The sequence below is a fragment of the Bacillus rossius genome, chromosome 5 (assembly GCF_032445375.1).
Source record: "Bacillus rossius redtenbacheri isolate Brsri chromosome 5, Brsri_v3, whole genome shotgun sequence".
In the NCBI taxonomy this organism is placed as follows: domain Eukaryota; kingdom Metazoa; phylum Arthropoda; class Insecta; order Phasmatodea; family Bacillidae; genus Bacillus; species Bacillus rossius.
In genome coordinates, this window is record NC_086333.1 from 22108477 (window position 1) to 22130480 (window position 22004).

Sequence of the window (22004 nt, forward strand, 5' to 3'; positions counted from 1 at the left end):
TGTATTTACAATATCAGCTTTTGGTAGTTGGTTATTTAGCTTGAATGAGCCATGATCCATATTGTAACTATTTTGCACAATAAATAAGACAGTATGTTTCCGTTTCTACTCTATTATTTTTGCTCTGCTAATTTTCTTTTGCCTTCAACACGCACCGCTGGTAAAGAGGGGGGTTGGTTTACTGACAGTACAGGTTTTGATGTTTTTGATATAACATTATATTTGTCCTTCTCTGGCGAGCGTGTGCACGGTTGTCAGCCCTGGTCTTGAACGTAGAGGCCAGCCGGTGACACCAACTTAAAAGTAAATCGGGACTCATGACATATTTTGTGTGCAAAAAAAGTCATAAAATTCACAGTTATTAGCGCTTCCAAAATTTTCACAGCCATGTATTTCTCTTTGAAACACACCCAAGGTATTGCTTGGGTTCGAACGGCTTGCAACTCGGAAAACAGAAAAACTTGGGCCCTACTTACTTGTGATTGCGAAGTCCGGTTTGGAGGAACAGCATTCGTGTGAGCGAGGTAACTCACGCCTCAAGTTACAGGAGGTAAAAATGACATAAGGACACCCTTAAATTCTCCGAGGTGGTGTTTGCGCGGTTCCACTGTCGAATGTGCACTTGACGTTGCAACACGGACATCTCGCACGACTCGTCACTTGGCTGAACATTCTGATGTCCCGTTCGCTACTGCCGTAACACACATCCTCGTGGACACGGTCGCTATTTCCTACACAGTTGCAGTGACGGCATCGCGCCGCACACACCGCGCCCTGCCTCAACCCGCCTCGGCCAGACTCCAGGTGTCCGCAACTGGCCGCGCCTCGTGCCACTGTTGCGCGCGCTCGCGTGGACACGTCACTCGCGCCTTATACAGTTTACTGTATGCACACATACAATCACAAATAAATAACTATAAATGCTTCAAGTGCCTATGCTCCTCCCAAAGAATATTTATAACACCACAATTAAAAAGTTAGATAAAGTTAATTATAAAATTAACCTAAAATAAGCTTTGTTTCTCTGAGCTTCCAGCTCATTCCAGTCGTTTCAAAGTAGTTGCCAACTCGATATCTTAGAACCAAATAGACCACAATTATTTAAAATTAAATTATTAACAAATTAATGAAATAAACAAAACTATAAATGTAATTAAATAAAACTATTGTAATTAAAATAAACAGAAAATAAGTAAAAAAAAATACAAAATAAAATGACAGCAGGCCCATACCCCACTACTAGGATCACTAGTGTTCTGTTGTGCATAAACATCTAACAGAAGGTGCTGCCACCATTTTTGTTTTCAGTACTTGATACTAGGGAGATCAATACTTACTACAAGGAGAACTAGTGTTTTCAGGGCACAAATCGTCTGATAGTGATCGCTGCCGTCATGTTGATATATTTTTTTACCCGCTACAGTACAATAGCGAGACTGTCGTACCATTCGCCATCTTACCGGCCAACTTGCCCTCTATCTTGAAAATATGTTATTATTAACCTAAAATACTAAAATAATTATACAAATAGCTACTTAAAAAATTCTCAGTTATATATTTTGTGACACGATAGGTATCCATCCTTGTTGAAATCTTCAATTTAATTGATAAATTTACTTTTAATTGCACTCATTAATTCAAATATGTTTGTTATTATAACGAACAGATTTTTTTAACTATAACTTTTATACATGTTTGCTATTTACCTCAAGTTCGTCGAGAATGTTTTACGCTTTTTCGCAATTACACATGTAACGACGAAGTTTTTTCGACGTGAAATTAAACGTAGAATTTAATAAAAACGCCCTTGCAGTTAATTAAATAAGTATTAGTAAGTTTAAGAAAGAATTTCGGCTTTAATCTCCAACCTAGACGCTCGTGGTGCGCTGGGGCCGAGATAAAAATTCGTCGAGAATATTTTACGTTTTTATGTCTTCCAGTGCTCAAAATGATATGCAATAGGGGGTCCCGGGCACGAAATTTTATTTATAATTCATTAATAATAACGCCAATCGCGATAAACAAAGAAAATATGTATTAACGAGTGCCTGGATGCCGCGGAAGCGGGTAGATAGCGCGATTCGTTTGGTTCGCGTCCGTTACCATAGATGACAGCACCATAGGGGAATAATATTATTTCGTTTTTATAATACGATTTTATATCAAATACGCATACCAAATACACCAAAATTATTTATAATGTGTTACAATATTTTTTAAAACATTGTGCAAAAGATCCCGGGTGTAATTTGAATTATTATGTGTAACTGTAAAACACCATTGTTCGTACAAAAACGTATTTGAAAATTCAACATTACATTTAAATAACCGTACTCTTTGTGCTTAAAATCGGTGAAGGATCGTTAAATTACATAATATTAATAATTCAAACGACGAAAACATGATTGAAAAGTCAAATCGATGGTTGTTCCAATCGAGTGGAAAAGAGATGCGGCACAAGCGTACAATGAGCGTAACGGTACACATAGTAGTGGGACAATGTGCGTTACGGGACACTTTTTTCGTGCGTGCAACCGGCGTTCATCGATTTATTAGACGTTGTCACATTACAATATACGCTATTTGGAAATTATAACGTCACGAGTGCCATCTTGAAAATCCGTAATTATATAGCTAGAAAATTGGGAAAATAATTAATGTTTTAGAAAAATTTAATAAATCAAGTTTTAATTAAATTTTAATTATAACCACACTTACATTAATGTCATTGATTAAAACCCGATGTGGACAAAATTTAAAAAAATGGCAACATTTCCTTCCTCCACAGAAGTCACCATCAGACTAAGCTTCCATCACTAAAGCCAAGGTATATAATATATTGCCAGCTAGTATAATGTCAGGTCTGCCGTTTTATTTTCATTTTCCGGAGGCCGTCATCTTGGATCCAACATATTGTTTTCATCTGATAGAGGATGCTGCCACGATATTTGTTTAATTTTTACCCGCTAGAGTGCAGTAATAATTTATTACCAGGATGCTTGCCATCTTGACATTTGGTGGCCAACTTGGAAATCTGTATTTATTTATCTATAAATTTGGGGAAAATTCCAAAATTCAATTAAAAGATCTGCAAATAATATACTGATGGATTCGATCAGTTTCTGTCCTTGGTTTGATACTTGATCAATGCAAAAATATTTTATTCAATAAAAGCAGCTTAGGTTCCTAGTCTACCAGCCTCCAGTAAGCCGATGACGACATATTGGCGGCCATCTTGTTAATTGTATTACTGACCTAGAATTTCGGAAAAAGTGCCAAAATTCATCTAAAAAATCACTTATTAAAATAATGATTGGATAGATGGATTTCCATCCTTGGTTTATTTCTCGGCAAGTGGTTGAATAAATTAAAAATTAAAATAAATTTTGTATTTGCTTTCAAATAAATTTTGTGGAGTTTATTAATCATTCTCTCTACGAAAAAGGACTCTATACAAGATATCTGTCAGTCGAAATAAATATGTTGTCGCTGTTCCTACCATGAAGTCTAATTTTTCGATACTTGGTATACATTTCAACAATGTCTTATAATATTTAGGCGTATAGTTCAACCACGAGGACAATCCATGTACAATGTCAGGCTTATAGATCAGTCGTCTCCGGTCCACAAGGCCTTCTTCGTCAATAAAAAAAATTAACATATATAAAACAGTCAAAATAAAGTCTCCTAACTGTCAGAACTAAAGGATCAATAAAATTAATTATAAGTGAATTAGATCAAAGGAACATGTTTTACGCTTACTAAAGGACCAAGACTACCTTAACTTTATTATCAATACAAAGAGATTTTAAACCAGTAAATATTTAGAGCTAATACAGATTCGACTATGTAAATTTAACGAAACGACACACATTAAACAAACGAAACAAAACACAATATACACACAATTGACTCGCAGTACACACACAGTACACACACAGTACACACAATGAACACACAATACACACACAGGACATGTAATAGATACGTAATTCACACTTTGAACATGCGGTCACGAGAACTCAGGCTTAGATTTCGTGAAATAAAAAAAGAATCACTTTAAAAATCTAAAAAATATAATTTATTTTTAAAATTTATACAAAAGCAGGTAAAACAAACAAGTCATTATTTTATGTTGCAAGCTTTCCTAAGTTCTTTGAGTATGAAGGATACTTATTTTATGTGTGAATAGTTTCATGCACAAAAAGGAAGCATGGTCTTAAACTGTCGATCTATATGTTGGGATCTTACCATGATGCGTAATCAATCTCGTATGCTGGCATATTACTTTCATTTTATTATAAATATTTTTAATATTGCTATAGACCAAGTGATCATTGTAAAAATTATCAGAATAATTTATTTTATCACGCTGTTTCCATCATTTTGGTCTCAGTGTTTAATCATAGTCTTCGATCTTGCATGCTTTTGGTGCTTTGGCACAGTCTTCGAACGTGTCACCAGCTTCAGAGCCACTGAGGCCATCACCATAGAAGTCAGCATATTCACCTGGATTACTGTAAGAACTCGAAATCGTTGACGTCTAAGCTTCTTCATCGTCCAAAAGCTTCATTTTTAAGCATACCTATATCATTATTCCAAATTATGAAGGATATACTTGATATGGGCTTGAATTTACTCTCACTTTTAAGGGTTATGATACTACCATTGGTTTAGGTCTTCCTTAAACCACCAGCATCCGTTAATTTAAGTTATTTTTTGAGATCAGTATAGCTATGAACATAATCTCGTTTAAGACAAGGAAAACTATATAGATACATAATGCAGTACACTCTTCCATAGTGCAGTGTCTTTATCGATGTCCTCTATTTCGTATGTAGGCTTCTGCCGTGTCTTTTTAAGCTAGAAGTTAGTGTGGAATGCTCTCTCACGGTCGTGGGAGAAAGAGGGATTTGCTAGACATCAAGAAGAAGGAAGTTCGTCTTGCATGATAGTGTTTCTCAGCTTTTTAAAGTCATATTATTCTACTGATAAATTAATATTTTTTTGTTTGGTTTTCACCTGATTTTAATATTGCAAGGAATTATTTAGTAACAGGAAATCCGCAATTTATACGAAAAACTGAATAAAATTGCATTCAAGTATTATATATTGGCTGGTTCTGGGGCTGGCTTCTGACTGATATAATAATTCAAGATGATGGAGTGTCTTATTTACATTTAATTTAAATTCTTGTAAATTTATAAAATTTTCCTTATTTCATGAAAAAATAAAGATTTTTAAAATGACGGTAGTAACAAAAATTGCAATGTTTTAGAATCCAAGATGGCGGCTGTAACAAAATATGCAATGATGACATCATACACATTTAATATTACGAGAATAACGAAATGTGCTAAGTTTTTAGAATTCAAGGTGGCACCATAACGGTATGTGCAACGTTGATGTCTTAATTTAATATTGCTGGATTTTTTATTTCTTTTTATTATATTTTTATAAGTATTAATATTTTTCCCAAATTTCTTGCATAAAAAATTTGGTTTTTCAAGATGGCGGTCGTAACGATAATTTCAAAAGTATCATAATTCTCAAGATGTTGGCCATGGCATCCTAGTTGTCAAGTTCATGACCTCAGTGGCTTAATGTGGCAGTACGCCAGGGAATTTAAGCCTCTTTGGGGAATTTTCAAGCAGTTGGAATTTTTGAGGACTAAATCGGGAAAATTTTTCTCAAAACGGGAATTTTTCCTTTTAAAAAGAGAAATTTTAATTTTTCATAATTTTTCAGATGTATTGAGACTTTTTGGCGGAATCCCCCCCCCCCCCCCCCCCCACAAACAGGTAATTTTGGCATATTTGGCGAATGTTTGGCAAATTTTGACAAATTTGAAGTATTTTTGGCTAATTTCAGCAAATTTTGGTCAAGGCAAAGGTCAATGTTAAAGGTCACATTCATCCAAGATGACTGCCGTGAGTCACAATTCATGATGGCGAACCGCCGCCACGCTCCACAACCAGAAGCATGACGCAGGACCGGCCAATATCTACTACTCATGCCTCATTAAAAAAAAAAAAATTAAGCTGAGATTGATTTCTTAGAAATGACCAGAAGCACTCGGAGGAAGAACATCAGCAGAAATCTTGCCAGGAATAACCAGGAGCACACGGAGAAAAACCAACAGAAGCCTCACCATAAAATGACCATAAGAATTTGGAGAAACCAACAAAATACTGAAAGGAATAATCAGGTGCACACGGAGGTAACTAACACACGTTTTCCTAAATCCAAATTAGTAAAATAAAAAAAAAAACAAAAAAAAAACCATAAAACTGCTTCTGCCTGCTTGTGAACTTCTCCTTTGTTGAGCAAGGATAGAGTTCTAGCACAAGACGTAATCCCTAGTCAAGCTGTTATGCTGCCTGGCTACACGGTGAACGGTGATTGCTAGTGAGTAGAATGGTGTCCTGATGACGTTTACGTCCTAGTTTTCGGCACATGACTTTCGTAAATGTTAAAATCAACTTTGGCTATGAATTTTTCATAAAATAGTGAGTAATGTTAATGAAACTTATAAAAATACTACCTTTAAAAATGTTAATTTTTAGTTAGTACTTAACTGTAATTGATCTCTATAAGTTTTGTTGTTGTGAATTCTATCCAGTTGTTTAGTCTCTGCATGGTGTTTCAGTAAAATATTCATTATTAAATTTTGATTTTAAACTACCAATATGTTGCATACTTCTGTATTCTTTTAACGAGAATAACTTTTCAAAATAATTTCGCTATGAAAATGCAGAATAGCTAACGAATTTACAGAATCAAAATAGCACAAAATCAAATGAAGTAATAAATCAAAATTGTAACTAAAAAAAAGGATCGTAACTATCTATAATTTCGGTATTGGAAAATTTTGTTTTGATCATAATAAATCATGGATTTCTTAGAATTTTGGTTTAGTTGCTCACGATGGTCTTATGTATTTTCCCTGATATGTGAATTTAGTTTGTAAGGTGTGATAATAATCTCTGCACCCAGTAGTGACAATTATTGTTTTGCTTGTACGGGCTGGTTATAATTTTGATTTAAGATGAGTATTAGTAAATGTGTTGTTACGAGGCCCTATTTATTTATATAGGAATTTTGAAGGGTGTATTATCATGTGTCATGGTTGTTTGTGGAAAATAACTTAATTTATTGTTTTAATAAAAAATCTATGTTAATGATTTGAAGTGACTTGTTTCCTTACAGTATCCTGGTCTTCAATCCCTGCACAGGGGTCACTCTCTTCAGAGTTCTGGTACAGATATGCTCTGCTGTTTTTAATTTTTTATTTTTAGTATGAGCTACAACAAGGATCGCCTATCCTTACCCTCCTCCTTTTGAGTGAAATGTGATAGAAATGTCGCGGGACGGGAGTGGGCTATGGAAATGATGATGAAATGAAGTTATGAAATGAATTCATGACGTCAAAATAAAATAAAACACATTGTGTAACCAAATAATACTCTGAACTCATTCGAATTAAGCATCCACCACCCTGAAATTGAGTGAATCTTACCTCTCCAGGCATCAGGGTTGCATACACCTCATATTAGCACAGGGACGTATGCGAGAGGGATGGGTCGTATGAGTTGTATGGTTTGTATGGGTTGTAAGGTTCATATGAGTTATATGGGTCGTATAAGTTTTATGGGTTGTATGGTTCTTATGAGTTGTATGGGTTGTAAGGCTCGTATGGGTCGTATGGGTTGTTTGGGTGGTATGGGTTGCCTCCCGCGGGCGCGAAGGGCGGAGGTGAAAGCGAGCCGGCGCAAACACTCGCCGCGAGGCGCGCTGCTCGACTGTCGCGGCCGCCGGAACACACGGGGATCGATTTCCGTCGCCGAGCCCTCGTCTTGCCCTTCGCCGCCGTGTTTATTTGTTCTGTTGACTCCAGGGGTTCCGGTCCACAGGGCTGGGGCTGCCGGCTCCTCCCGCGTCCTGCCTTCCTCACCTCGTCGCGGGGAAGTGCCTCCACGCAGCTCGCGACCAGCTGTCAGCACTGCTCCCCGTGCCGCTTTCAACAGCCCAACACACTACACAATACAATATTTACAATGCGCAACTGTTTGCGTTTGATGAAATTACATGCGATTTCAGTCTTTTAACGACCTAGTATCCTAAATTATTTCGCTTCTATTATTTAGTGTATTTGCTCACGATTTAAAATAATTTAGTTATATAATAATACTTTAATTGTTTTAAAAAGTTTTTCTAACAAACAAGGGTTTTATTTAATTGTTTTTAGAACTTTTTGGCAAATTATTATGTCAGTCATAGCAATTATGAAATCATGAAATCATGTGGTATCAAGTTTTGGATTAGTCGTTCGTATGTAGCCTTGATCTTATATATTATTTTTAATATATTATTTATAAATGTATAAAAGTTAGGTTTTCCAAAACTATAGAAGCATAGGTTCTTCAGGATTTTTAAAAAATTATTTTTTGTATTTAATGAATAATATGCTAAAAATAAATAAAAGGTGAAGGTCACTTACGAAAAATTAATCCAAAACTGTATACCAAATAATTTTATTTTTTATAACATAATAGGACTGACATAAAAGTTTGCAATAAAGTTCGTATAAAAATTAAATAAGAACTTTTTTTATTAAAACACCATTTTTAAACAATAAGTCTCGTTATATTTTGAATCTTTTATAAAATAATGAGTATAAAAGCGAACTATTAGCATCAAAATATTCGGGAATACTATCTATTCCATGAAAATAAAAATAAAAATAAAAATATTGGTTTAATTATGTGTCGTTTTCAAATGTTAATAAGTAGTAAAAAATTTTGTTACATCAATATTTTACATTTCTTTACAATACAAATGTTTTATGGAATAAAAGATGAAAAATTTAATAAGAATAATACCTTAGTTTATAGTCAAACTATATAAAAATCATAAAATATAATTAAAATTCACTTTGTAGGAATCAGAAACCTTAAGTAAAATATCACCAGGAATAATTTAACTGATGTAGCGTGAACAAAAAAAGATAAGCTAAAATAAAAAAAAAATGCGTGGAAAAATTGTAATCATCACTACAGTTAAAAATTTGGATGTCCAAAAATTTGTTTAAAAATATTTGTTTGAATAGTTGATTAAGTCCTGTACATTATTATGTATTCGTTACAAATTAAATGTTTCTTATTAATTCGGCTAACAAAACCAAAATAACCATTTTTGCTTGTTAAAATCGGCAACATATCCTAAAAAGTAACCTCAGAAACATATATTAATAAATCAATATGTCAATAAATCACCAATAATATAAAATACAAAGAAAAAATATCAAATAACTCTGCTTTTCAAAAATAACAACTCAGAACGAGGAAATGTCTTGTTCCGAATATTCAACATTGTGGGAATATGAACATCAGACTGGAAAAATATTGTACCTCAGTTTATGAAATATTAAAAAATACAGTTTCATAGATTGTCTTGTTTTTTATGTATCTCTTTTTTGATATTTATCCTTGGTTTTCACTGATTAGGTTAAAGCATTGATTTTTATTCACGAATTTATAATTAAAACTTCAGTATTTTTTTAATATTTTTCTTTCTTAAGATTGAAAAAATTGACAATATTTTTAAGAGAAATCATATACTTTCTTACAACCACTGACTCATGTTTGGAATGAGTTGAGTCATCCACCCTTGGCACATTTATAAATGATAATATTCGATGTATTAAAAAACATACTGTTAAGAACGCAAGAGACCAGAGAGCGATGCCAAGTTTGGAGCTGGATGGCGGCCCCGGACAGACACTGACATCACGCGCCATCCACTGACGTAAGACATGCCACGCATACCTGGCCGGATTACAAGGGTCGTCACTACCCCCTCTCCCCAACGCTCCCAGCACATTGTCCTGTCTCGGCGCCGATATCTGTCGCTGAGCGGCCTTGGGGATTCCGCGGGCCGCCGCGTGAAGTGACGTGAGCGAGCGACGCCCTTCTCGACTGTTCGGGCGTCGGGTCGGCGCGGGATGACGCGACTCGTCATCAGCCCCTCTCGACTGTTCGAGAAGGGGGCTCCTAGGTACTTAAGCCGCGACGCCGGCCTCCGCTGCATTGTTGGGGTGACGGTGAGTGACGAAGTGCCGCGGGTGCGGCGAGAGTTCGGCGACAGAGTCCCGCGATGAGTGCGGCCCAGCGAGGAGTGCGGACTGTTGGAACTTGGCATACACTGAGTGACGTGACGATAAACATTTTTAAGTGTGAGTAATTGGTGATTAGGACTTTTTAAGAACAATTATTTATTATTTATATAAATATTAGTAATTAATAAAAACTGCAATAAAACCTTAAATGGGCTATCCCTTCCGAACCCAGTTCTCCCCACATCATAAATCGTAATAATACGTAAAAGTTACTACCAAAACCCCTTTTAATTGTTTTCCTGCAATTTTCATTCATTTTTAGATTATAAATAAGGTCAAAGTAGGTAAATTGAAAAAAAAAAGGTAATGGTTTCATACAAATTACCTTTATGTTCAAATATTAAACATAAAGTGTAAGTATGCTTACAAAGTAAAATAAAAAGACAGTACTACAGAAATTTGTTGGTACTAAGTAATGCGTCTTCAAAACAAAATGGGCACCAAAAACTACAAGAGAGCACACTAAGTGATGTAAAAAGTGGGTAAGTCAGGAGAATTTAACAAACAAGAGTAGTATAGGATAGCCGGTCAGAGCCCACGCTTCTTGCTGTGGAGCATGAGCCGATGTCCATCACCTTACATTATGACGTCACAGAGGCCATATTGGATGACCTCTGACCTTTGACCTTGACTTTAAAAATTTACCAAAGCAAGCCAATGTTAGCTCAAAATCTGCCAATTCCGAAAATTTTTTGGAAATAAATTCCACAAAAAATTTCAAAAAAATTTGAAAAACAAAATGTTTTTCTATTTAGAGGGAAAAATTACCGTTCTGAAGGAAAATATCCCGTTTTATTCCTCAAAAATTAAAAAATTTGGAGATCAAAAATCTTCAAAAGACTTTTGCCTTAGAAAGAACCAGAATTTCGCAAAGAGGCTAGTCAACATCTATAAGTCTCCAATAAGCCTTTGGCGGCCATTTTGGATAACCTTGACCTTGACCGTAAAATTCAAATTCTTTAATTTTTTATCAAAAATTTCCGAAAAAAATTGGTTAAAAAATTGATTACTTCAAATGTTTAATTACTTAATCGATTAGATTCCAGGCGAAAGTCAACATGGAATTTATTAATAAAAATTTAAAACATTCCTAATAACAATTAAAAAAAATAGATAAAAATTGTTTACGCCACATCCACCAACTTGAACTATGACGTATCCGTTGTAAATATCGTTACCACCGCCATCTTCGAAACCCGTATTTTTTCTGCAAGAAATTCGGAAAAAATTGAGCATCCCGCATCCCACATAAAAAAAAAATAATTTTTACCAGAACACTTCACGTGGTGACATATGTTGGTAAGAATCGGTATTATTTGCAACAAGTTCTTATGCATGCGATAAATTAACATTTGCAGCTGAATGGAGTCAAAGACAGTTAGAGCCAGGTAGTCTCTTAGGCTCGAGTTTTGTAGCCATGTAGCCTCGTAGCCTCGTAGACTTGTAACCTAGTAGCCAGTTGAAGCCTTGTAGTCTTGTAGTCTTGGTGTCTCGTAGCTACGTAGCCTCCTATTCTCGTAGCCAAACATCAGCTAGGCCTAAGACAAATAGAGCCAAATATAGCTGGAACCAAATGGGTACTGTTGTAGCCAAAATATTTTTGGAGCCAAATACTTTAGGAGGCTTGGACTTTTAGAGCGAAAGACTGTTGGAGCCAAATGATTTTTGGAGATTAAGACTGTTAGAGCCAATGACTATTTAAAAAAAAGACTTTTTGGGGCAATGACTTTTGGAGCCAAAGACTGTTGGAACTAATAACTGTTGGATGCATATCCTATCGTATGTTGGCGATTGCATCCTACTGAGTTGAATGTTCGTGAAAATGTACGTCCTTTTCGTTAAATGTACGTTGTCAAGTATGTATTATCGTATCCAACTGATTAGATCGTATCACACCAAGTTGAATTTTTGTCCAATTGTTCTGCCTTTTACTCAAATGCATTTCCTGTTTGTGTATGTGTTTTGTGTGTGTGTTCATTGTGTGTCCATTGAATATACAGTACGCGTACTCTTTTGCCATTGGGTGTCGTGTGTGTGTACTTTGTGTCCATTGCGTGACTGTGTGTACTGTGTGTCTATTTCGATACTGTGTGTGTACCGTGTGTCCAGTGTGTACTGTATGCGTACTGTGTATGTACTGTGTGAATACTTTGTGTCCAGTGTGTGTAATATATGTTCTTTTTTTGTTGAATATGAGTCTATTCGTTAACTTTTCATAATGAAATTTGTAGTAGCTCTGAATATTAACTGTTTCAAAACCTCTTAGTCTTGATGAAACATTTTTCAGGGATTCTGTTCTTTCAGTAAGCGTAAAATAAGTTCCGTTGGTCTGATTGCTTGTAATTGATTTTATCGATACTTTAGGTCTGATAGTTCGAAGACTTTTTCTTAACTGCTTGACTGTTATATTAGCTATCGACAAGGAAGAAGAAGGTCTTGTGGTTTGGAGACGTCTTGCCTATACGTATGACATTGTACATGACCTGGTCTCGTGGTCCGAAGACACTGCTGTGTTAGGCTACGCGACAAAATATTTAATTCATCGAACAGTTTTCATGTATACAGTGTTTTTTTTCGTAGAGAGATAATAAACTCCACGAAGGGTAATAGGAAACCGAATCTAATTTGATTTTAAGTGTAAGTTACTCTTATCACTGGTCGTGAATCTAACCAAGAATGGATATAAATTGAATTAATCATTATATTAAGAAGTGATTTTTTGATGATTTTTGGAATTTTTCATAATTTTCTATGTGTTTAACTAGAAATTTCTAAGATGGCGGTAAAATATTACGATAGCGGGCGCACTGGCAATAAAAAATTACTATACCCTATCAGGGGAAAATCAAACTAATATGGTGACAGTACACTCAAACAGACGAACACAATATGTCCGCCTCCAGCAGACGAAAGTAAGATTGCAAACGGGACGTCATACTATCTGGCTATATATATATATATTGGCATAAGCGGCGGGAGGTCAGTCTGTCAGTGGCTTCCCTGGAGGAAGGATCTATCTTAATTTTATTTTTGGCCCACCAGGTTCAAACTGCAGACTCCGTTACGTAAGTCGGTAGTTAAAAAAAAAATATTTATATAAATTAGATTAATAATTAATTTATAAATTTTAAACCATTTTGAATGTTATGGATCATAATTACAGATTTTCAAAATAGCGGCCATGTCGACATAATGCAATGTGATGGAAGGTTTTTATATTAATATTTTTTATTAATTTGAACAATATTACCGATTTTCTAGCATAAAAAAGGATTTTCATAATGACGTACGTAATGAAAATTGCAACTTTCAAGAATTCAAGATGGCGTCCGTAACGAAACTTGCAAATATGACGTCATACACAACCAAGATGAAAGGCGTAATGGAAAGCCAACGTTTCTAGAATCCAGGATGGTGACCGTAACATAATTTGCAACGGTGATTTCCTAATTCAAGATGGCAGTATATTTATTAAAATTTTACTAATCAAATTTTTTATGAATTTTAATTATTTTTCGAATTTTTGGCATAAAAATTACGGATAATGAAGAAGGAGGCTGTAACGACAAATGCAACGGTTACATAATAGACCAATATGGTGGGTGTGACGAAAGCAATTTTTATGTTTTTTTTAAAATTGTAACTAAGAATTTTTATAAACTTTTATTAATTAATTAAATGTTTAATCTCGCCGGAAATAAAACCAAAGAACAAAATCTATTTAAAAAATAAATATTTAAAGTAAGCAAATTTAAAATTTAAAAAAAAAATTGTTTTTCGGTATTTTTTGATCAAAAATTAAAGAATTGGATTTTTTTATGGTACAAGTCTATGTTAAATTCATCCAAGATGGCTGCCAGATGCTTATTGTATAGTAGTAGATACGGACTTTCAGCCTCTTTGCGGAATTTTGGTTCTTCTTAAGACAGAAGTCTTTCGAGATTTTTCGTATTCCAAATTTTCGAATGTTTTATAAATAAAACAGGAAATATTCCCCCAGAACGGTAATTTTTCCTCAACACAGAAAATTATTTTTTTTTAAATTTTTTTAAAGATTTTTATGGATTTTTTCTCCAAAAAACTGGAAGCTTTGGCAGGTTTTGGCAAATTTTGAGCTAATTTTGACAAATGGTATTTACTTGTGTCAGACATATAGTCATACATCGAATAACGCCCTAGGAGACAACGCGAATTCATTTTACTTTTCCACATGTATGAAATTAATTTACTTCATGCTTACGACGATTATGTAAACACCGACATGACTTTCCAAGAATTCAAATATATGTGCTCCTTGTGATAGAAAAAAGAACATGGATTCCTAGTTATAGTTAAGGACTGGCGTCTATAGCCTATAATGGGAAGTAAAGACAAGGTTTCGATCAGTTTATCGTCAAACATGAGTCATAACATTTAGAAATTTAGTCGTAGCAGTAGCACTACCAAACTGCGTACTGTTCTCGAGTCGCGCGACGCTGATACCCGGAAACACATTTCGCTACTTGTTTCAAAATGTAGAGAGTGGAAAAAACGAATTACTAGAGTAATTGCTAGCCATCGACCATCGAGTGGAGGTATCGGATTCTCGAATTCGTGACATGATCGAAGTATCCAACGCACAAAGACGCGAAGATCTGAGGACTTTCAAAGTCGCCTGAAGGCATCACTTACTTAACAACAAAGACATATCTTGCCAACCACAAGAAATAGGTTTCTGCAGACAAATAAAAAAGTATAAAAAGAAGTCTTGCAATATGTTTTTAACCAGTACAATGTCGGACTTGGCCAGTGACTTTCATCGTGCTATACAATTTGTTGGTGAAACATATCTACTTGCTAGAAGAACCAGACTTGCACGTGAATGCCACGGTGCATTCTACCTTAAAAATAAGAAAGAACCACCCATCATGGTGAAGACAGGTGCAGATGACGAGATGACAACTGTAAATAAGAGGAAATATGCACCAGATCGAGAAGAAGACTTTACGAGTACAGAGTCTATGCACAAGAAAAAATTACGGAAACGTGCATTCTACCATAAAAATGAAGCGTAAGGACTTGAAAGATGATCACTTACTTCTAACAGTATTTCCAACATGAAGAAGAAAGTTACACGAAAGCGTAAATCTAACATCGGTGACATTGTGCAAATCTCCAAGCAGAAAGTTGTCTTTGAGAAATGTTTCATTGGAGTCCCTAACTTTGAGATGTGCCGCATGTTCGTGGATCGAAGCCTAGGACCTATTACCTCGAAGATTTGGACCAAAAGTCTATTCGTGGCAGCTTCTAACCCGAAGAGATTCAGTCTACGTTGTAACCGGATACGTACTTGGTGGAGAAAATTCTCAAGCGAAGAAATGTTCAAACCTTCATCTAGTGGTGGGGCTTCCTATGTCCCTTTAATTCGTGGGTAACAAATGCAGAAATCAAGAAACGCTAAAGACTTTAGTAAATTGCTGTTTTTTTTTGTACTTAGGCTATAATGCTGTAAAATTTATGTAAAATATTTTTTATTTGTAAAAATGCTTATGGAGTTTTATTTTACGAATCTGTAAATATATTAATATTTTTAAAATTAAATTACCATTTTTTTCATTGACTAAGGATAGAAGCAAGAATCGAAAACAATCGATTCCATCAGTAATATGATTATTAATTTTGAATGAGTTTTGGATTTTCTCCGAATTTCTTGCTTAATATTTAGAGAATTTCCAGAAGGCTGTCAACATATTTCATCATCGACTTACTGGAGGTTGGTATTAAAGGATATTAAGCTTCTTTTAAGACTATCCACCATATTTATTACTATAAATATTTTTAAAATAAAATAGTTTTATTTGCATCGATTAAGTATCGAACTAAGGACAGGAATGAATTGAATCAATCAGTACATTAATTGAATATATTTTTTAAATGTAGTTTGAAATTTTTCCCAAAATTATAGCTAAATAATTACGAATTTCCAAGATAGTGCCCAAATTTCAATATGGAAGGCACTATCATAATAAATTATTACTGCACACTAGCAGATAAAGATTAAACTTACATGGCAGCAGTGCACTCTAGCAGCCGAAAACAAAATAGCGGAGGTGATGTCTTAATAGCTGGATATATATATATATATATATATATATATATATATATATATATATATATATATAATGGCATTAGTGGTGGGGGCTCAATCTACCGATGGCTTCCGCGGAGCAAGGATTCGTCACCATTTTTAATTTGGTCCTCAATGGGTTCGAACCATGGACTACTAGCTCCATGATATAGTGTGCATTATAAATTAATGTTTTATTAAGATTTAATTAATCTTCTAAAATTAATTTTTTTCATTCAAATTGAATAATAATTACGGACTTTCAAGGTAGCGCCTGTAACGAAAATTGGAATGATGACATCCTAATTAAAAATTACAAAACTTATAGAATCCAAGATGGCAGAAAACAAAGTGGCGGAGTGAAATTAAAAATCGCAGAATCCAAGATGGCAGACGTGAAATTAAAAATGGCAGAATCCAAGATGACGGATCCAATATGGCAACCGCGGTTGAGGTTAAGGTCAAAGGTCAAGGTCAAGGTCATCAAAGATGGCCGCTGTGACGTCACATTGCAAGATGATATTCGGCTCCCGGCTCCTCATTTCTACTACTGTCCCTTGAGGAACCAATATATACTACTTCCACTATGTATATTGTTGGTTGATTTGCCGACATATGAAAAATTTGGAATTAATAAAAAAATAGGAAAAATTCCAAAATATCATTAATAACTATCATATGTTAATATTGATTGATTCGATCGCTTCAAAATCTTATTTCGTTACCAGGCAGTACAGAGTTGACTAACTAAACTTATTAAAAACAGCCTACGACCCGTTACAATCAAGCCATACAATTAGTTTACAATCATAATATATTATTAAAATTATACTCTACGGCATGTTTACACGAAAAAATATCGACAAATATATGTAGCTACTTCTGTAATAGGTTGGAATGACTAAGTTTTATCTCCAGTCGGTTCACCGCAGCCAGCATCCAGCCAGTTATTTTTACGAAGTAGTGATTTTATTCTTGGCAGAGTTCCTCAATACCTACTTGGTTTTACAGACTACTTTGCATTGACAGAATTGTAAATGGCAGTATTTATCTTCTTAAAAATCACACTTCTTCACTTATTCCTCCAGTGGCTCGGGTTTGCCGTATTCACAGTCCAGCCTTAAATTATAGTTCAAACTCTATGCGTGACTATTTTATTCATAAGCTGATTTTTATATTCTGCTTGATTTTCAAAAGAAAAATATAAATAAATTTTTTCTTGCATAAAGTAAATAAATATAAGTTTTTTCAAGGTTCCTCGAAATGCAGATTTTTCTAGCAAAAATCCTTTATTATTTACCTTAAATGCACTGAGAACAGTTTTAGGTGTAGATGCTTGCTGCAAACTCTGGTTTATTGCCTGTACGCTTATGAGACTTAAACTTAAACTGAGGAGTAGAAATATCTAAATGTAGTTTACAGTGGGCAAACTGATTTCACTTTCCACAATTGCGACTTGGATGCTAGCTAGACATGGCTGCAGATCCAGTGGTCATCCTCGACCCATCATTGTAGGGATCGAATACTGTTTCGCTGACGTAATAGTATTCATCGAGGTTTCGTCGACAGACAGCACTGCCGATATTTAAGTCTCCTCAAGTGTTGTCGGTGATGACATTTAGGATTGCCTAGATCGTCGGCGTCGCTACCATCTGGAACTCTGTGAATGTTATACTATCCATCAAAATGGACACTGGAAACGTAAAAACATCAGGAAAATATCTCGATACTTAGCTAAGAGACATTATCCACACTCTATTAAAGATATAGGTTAGCTGAGGATCATACTGCCAGGTCCCTCACTTACATAAGAATGGTCAGCGGTATAATATGTTATTTAAAACATCTATTTTCATTAATTTAGATAATTATAATTATATTTATTCTATGTGGTTTTTAGAGAGACCAATCAGGTTTGAACAACAAGTATTACAGTGATTATTCTCAACACGCATTGGGCATACTGAAGGACCAAACATCCTTAAAATAAGTTTTACACTTACTACAAGACCAAGAATCCCAAAAACATGAATACTTCAGTCCTGGCTCAAAACTTGACTACACACAATCCATAAAAATCCTTTAGCATACACATTAAACGTAAAGGATGATGCACATTTTTATTCAAATTTAATGTAAAGAACAAAATTCGTCACCTATTACGCACATTTGGACGCACTTTCATCAGATAAGACACATGTTATGACGCACATTCATTAAAAATAATGCACATTGAACAAAAATGACAAACATATTGGCATGTTTGTAGCTATCTTGTTTTCGTCTGCTGGAGGCCACTATATTTTTTTCGGCTGCTGGATTGTACTGCCGCCATGTTAGTTTAATCGTTATCCGCAAGAGAAGAAAGTTTGTTTGCCCGTGCGCATAACGCGAGAAGATGAAGCCACTGCACACGAATCGCGGCACGGCTCGTTATTGCCTTCTACCATATAATGCATAATGGCAGGCCCATCCAACAGTGGGAAATTTTGAGTTCTACTGAGTTTGCTGAAAGAACTAAACGGTCCTAGGTTCGAAAATGTGTACCTCTATTTCAAATCTCTGCAACAGCCGAAGTATTAGCGCCTGGCCACGATTCTACGATCGGTGGATGGCTTGGTTAATGCGTTACTTAATTGGAAGTTATCACCGTTAAACGAAGTACTTTTTGTACGCAGATGTTAAAAAAATACTCATGTTAGACTTTTCCGTTTGAATAAATTTGAGAGTATGATAAACAAATGAATTGACTTATGTTTGTAATAATTATTTATGTGTTGTATTTTTGATTTGCTTAGCTGGATACACTGTATTTAAGAATTCAAAACTGATGATATTGAAATTTTTAATTCATCTTGGTTGACCATTTTTAAATACCGGTTCGTTTCTGTGAAAATATAAAATGGTTATGCAAGGGAAAGATAGGGTTGTGTGACTTTGTACGTAACAATTTTCATTGTGGATTTTGACAAGGAACAATGGTTTTCATAATGCACGGAAGGAAAAAAAAAATCGTGACATAGGCAGGGCAACAAAAATACCTTTATTTTCGAAGAATGGCAACCATACTTCCAAATATCACTGGTTCACTAGTAGTAAATGACTCGGTGACTGGCACAACGAGCAGCGAGGAACGGCAACAGAGTATGTGCTGTCGGAGCTCTTCCGCCCTCGTCATCAGGAGTCGGGGTCTCGCCGATGCTGAATCGAGGAGTTAAGCGCTGTCCGGGCAGCCGGAACCGAGTGGCGCTTTGTGCACTCGTCACAAGCAATATATCTGAGAGGTTCCTCAGGGCGCCGCGGGGAGCGCGCCGGGCGGGAGTGCAGCCAATAGCGCCGGGTCCCCGCGTCCAGACGAGGCCGCGTCTAGCGCCGTGTGGCGGCAGAGCACTCGGCCGTCCCGGTCACCAACACCGTCTCTTCCTTCCATTTCTTTATCGGTGTGCGTGTGAGGCGACATCTTCCCTCCCTCCTCCGGTTCTTCTTGTTTCCCGAGCTCATCTCCTTCTTTCATCCACTTCCTCGCCGCTGCCTCTATCGAGAGTCCGCTTCATCCTCTCCTCTCCTTCTAGTCTTCTTCGCCGTCCTGCCTCCCCTCCCCTCTCGCAGGCAGCCATTTCCTGCGCGCTGCTAGCACCTCCCGTCCCAGAGACAATTTTACGTCGGTAAATGCAATTACTAGGAGCTGCTGCGCGCTGCCGCATTGACTCGGCGCGCCTGAGCGATAGGCAGCCCGAGCTGCACAGCCTGGCTGCAGGCCTCCAGGTGCGGGACAAACCAACTGAAATCTCGCCGCCGCAATTTTTGTGTTTAGAAATGTTTTTAAAATTTGGTTTGCTGTAATTGAACTTTAAAGTACACGAGTAGTGACATGTTAATATTTTTTTTAATTATTGCTGTTTGTTTTAACTTAATGATGATCTAGTTAAACCAACGAAGAAATAAAATTATTGACTTCCTGGTAAGGCAAAATACCTATATGATTAATTTAAGTATATCAAAATAATTTGTCCTCACGTCATACAGCTCCATAAAAAGTATTATAGAAAGTATTCCGCCATTTATATTAAATTTAAGGCCGTTGTTACTAATTTATATGAAAAAAAAAACATGTTGGATGCTAACACGTATAAATAAATATTAAAGTTCTCCAATATATTTGTTTAAGGAACAAGGATTTATAATTTTACAAGCTTAATCTACAGGTGATGAATTTTGTAGCATATAAGCTGTTTAAGTTATATTTCTTTAAAAAAATATATTATGTTTCTGTGTTAAGTGGCAGCAGTAAGTACAGTTCAAGCATTTCCACAATAATAATATGTTGAAATCAGTTAAAAATGTTATTTAAGGTACAAATAATACTTAAAAATCTACTGAAAGCTGTGAGTGATAGTGAAAATGAATCTTGCAGAAACTGTAAACATTGTTTGCCTTTAAGTTAAATAACTATTGTTAAATGTAAAAAGTTTGCGTTTAATGTTTAAGTAAGAAAAATAATTGAAAATCATTTTAATGGAATAAACTTTGTTATTGTTTTGTGTTTTAAATATGTTTGTTAATATTTTTTTGGGCATTCAATTATGCTTTCAAATAAAATACTGTCAAAAAAATCATCGAAGCTAAGTGAATGTTGTGTTTGACTGTAAAATGTCGGACGATACTAAAAAAATTTGTTTGAACGAATTGCAAATATGGTTGGATTGTTTGAGATATTTTTGTTGGTGAAACAAAGTTCACATGATTGCCCTTAGAAAACTTACGTAAATAGTGAAGATGCGTGCCTTGTCAGGCTTAATAAGGCTAAGCTTGCACAATGAAAATGTTTTCAGGATTAATATTATAAAAAACCAATTAATACAGTCGTGCAGTATACAAACTAAAAACATATATTCTTTGAATTTATGTCGTTACGTATGAACATATGTGAAACAAGACTGTATAACAATACTGCATTTATTTTCTAAAAAAATAATTCCACGAAAATTTAAAAACTTAATGTATTTACAAAATTTTATAACATGTATACTTACAGTAAACGTTTTCTGCAGGTATTTTTACGATTATTTCGTCATTTGTGCCGTGACCGTGCTGCCATATATGAACAGTCGCGACAACCAAATGTACTGTATCTTAGCGAAATGTGTACAACGGTAAATCTTTTAACAAGTTTGTCAGTATTAATTTCTGAGATTAATTATTTGTTTCGATGCTTGCCATTGTTTACTTCATGTACATTCTGCTTCCAGCGCTCATAATTAATTACACTTAAAAATGTTTCTTCCCCAGTCACTCGTTTTTACACGCCACACACCTCGCTGGGCCGCACCTCTGGCGCAACTCTCGCCGCAGCACCCCTCGTGGACCTCCGTCGCGGGACTTCGTTGCCGCACTCCATCGCCGCCGTCGCACTTCCCTTCGTCGAGGTCCACTCGACGCTTCGCTCGGAACTTTGCTCGGGACTCCGCCGCGCCCGCAACACTATCGCCCGGAACTGAACTCTCCGCCCTGGAACCTTCGTCCGGGGAGTTCACCGCTCTATAGCCCGGAAACTCCGCCGCGGGAAAACTCCCGACTCCACTGAACTGACTTCCTGCCCTGGAACCTTCATCCAAGGACTTCGCCACTCTGCCACACCCGCGGCACTATCGCCCCGGAAACTCCGCCGCGGGAATACTCCCAGCTCCCAGCTGAACTGAACTCTTGAATTGAACTCTTAAT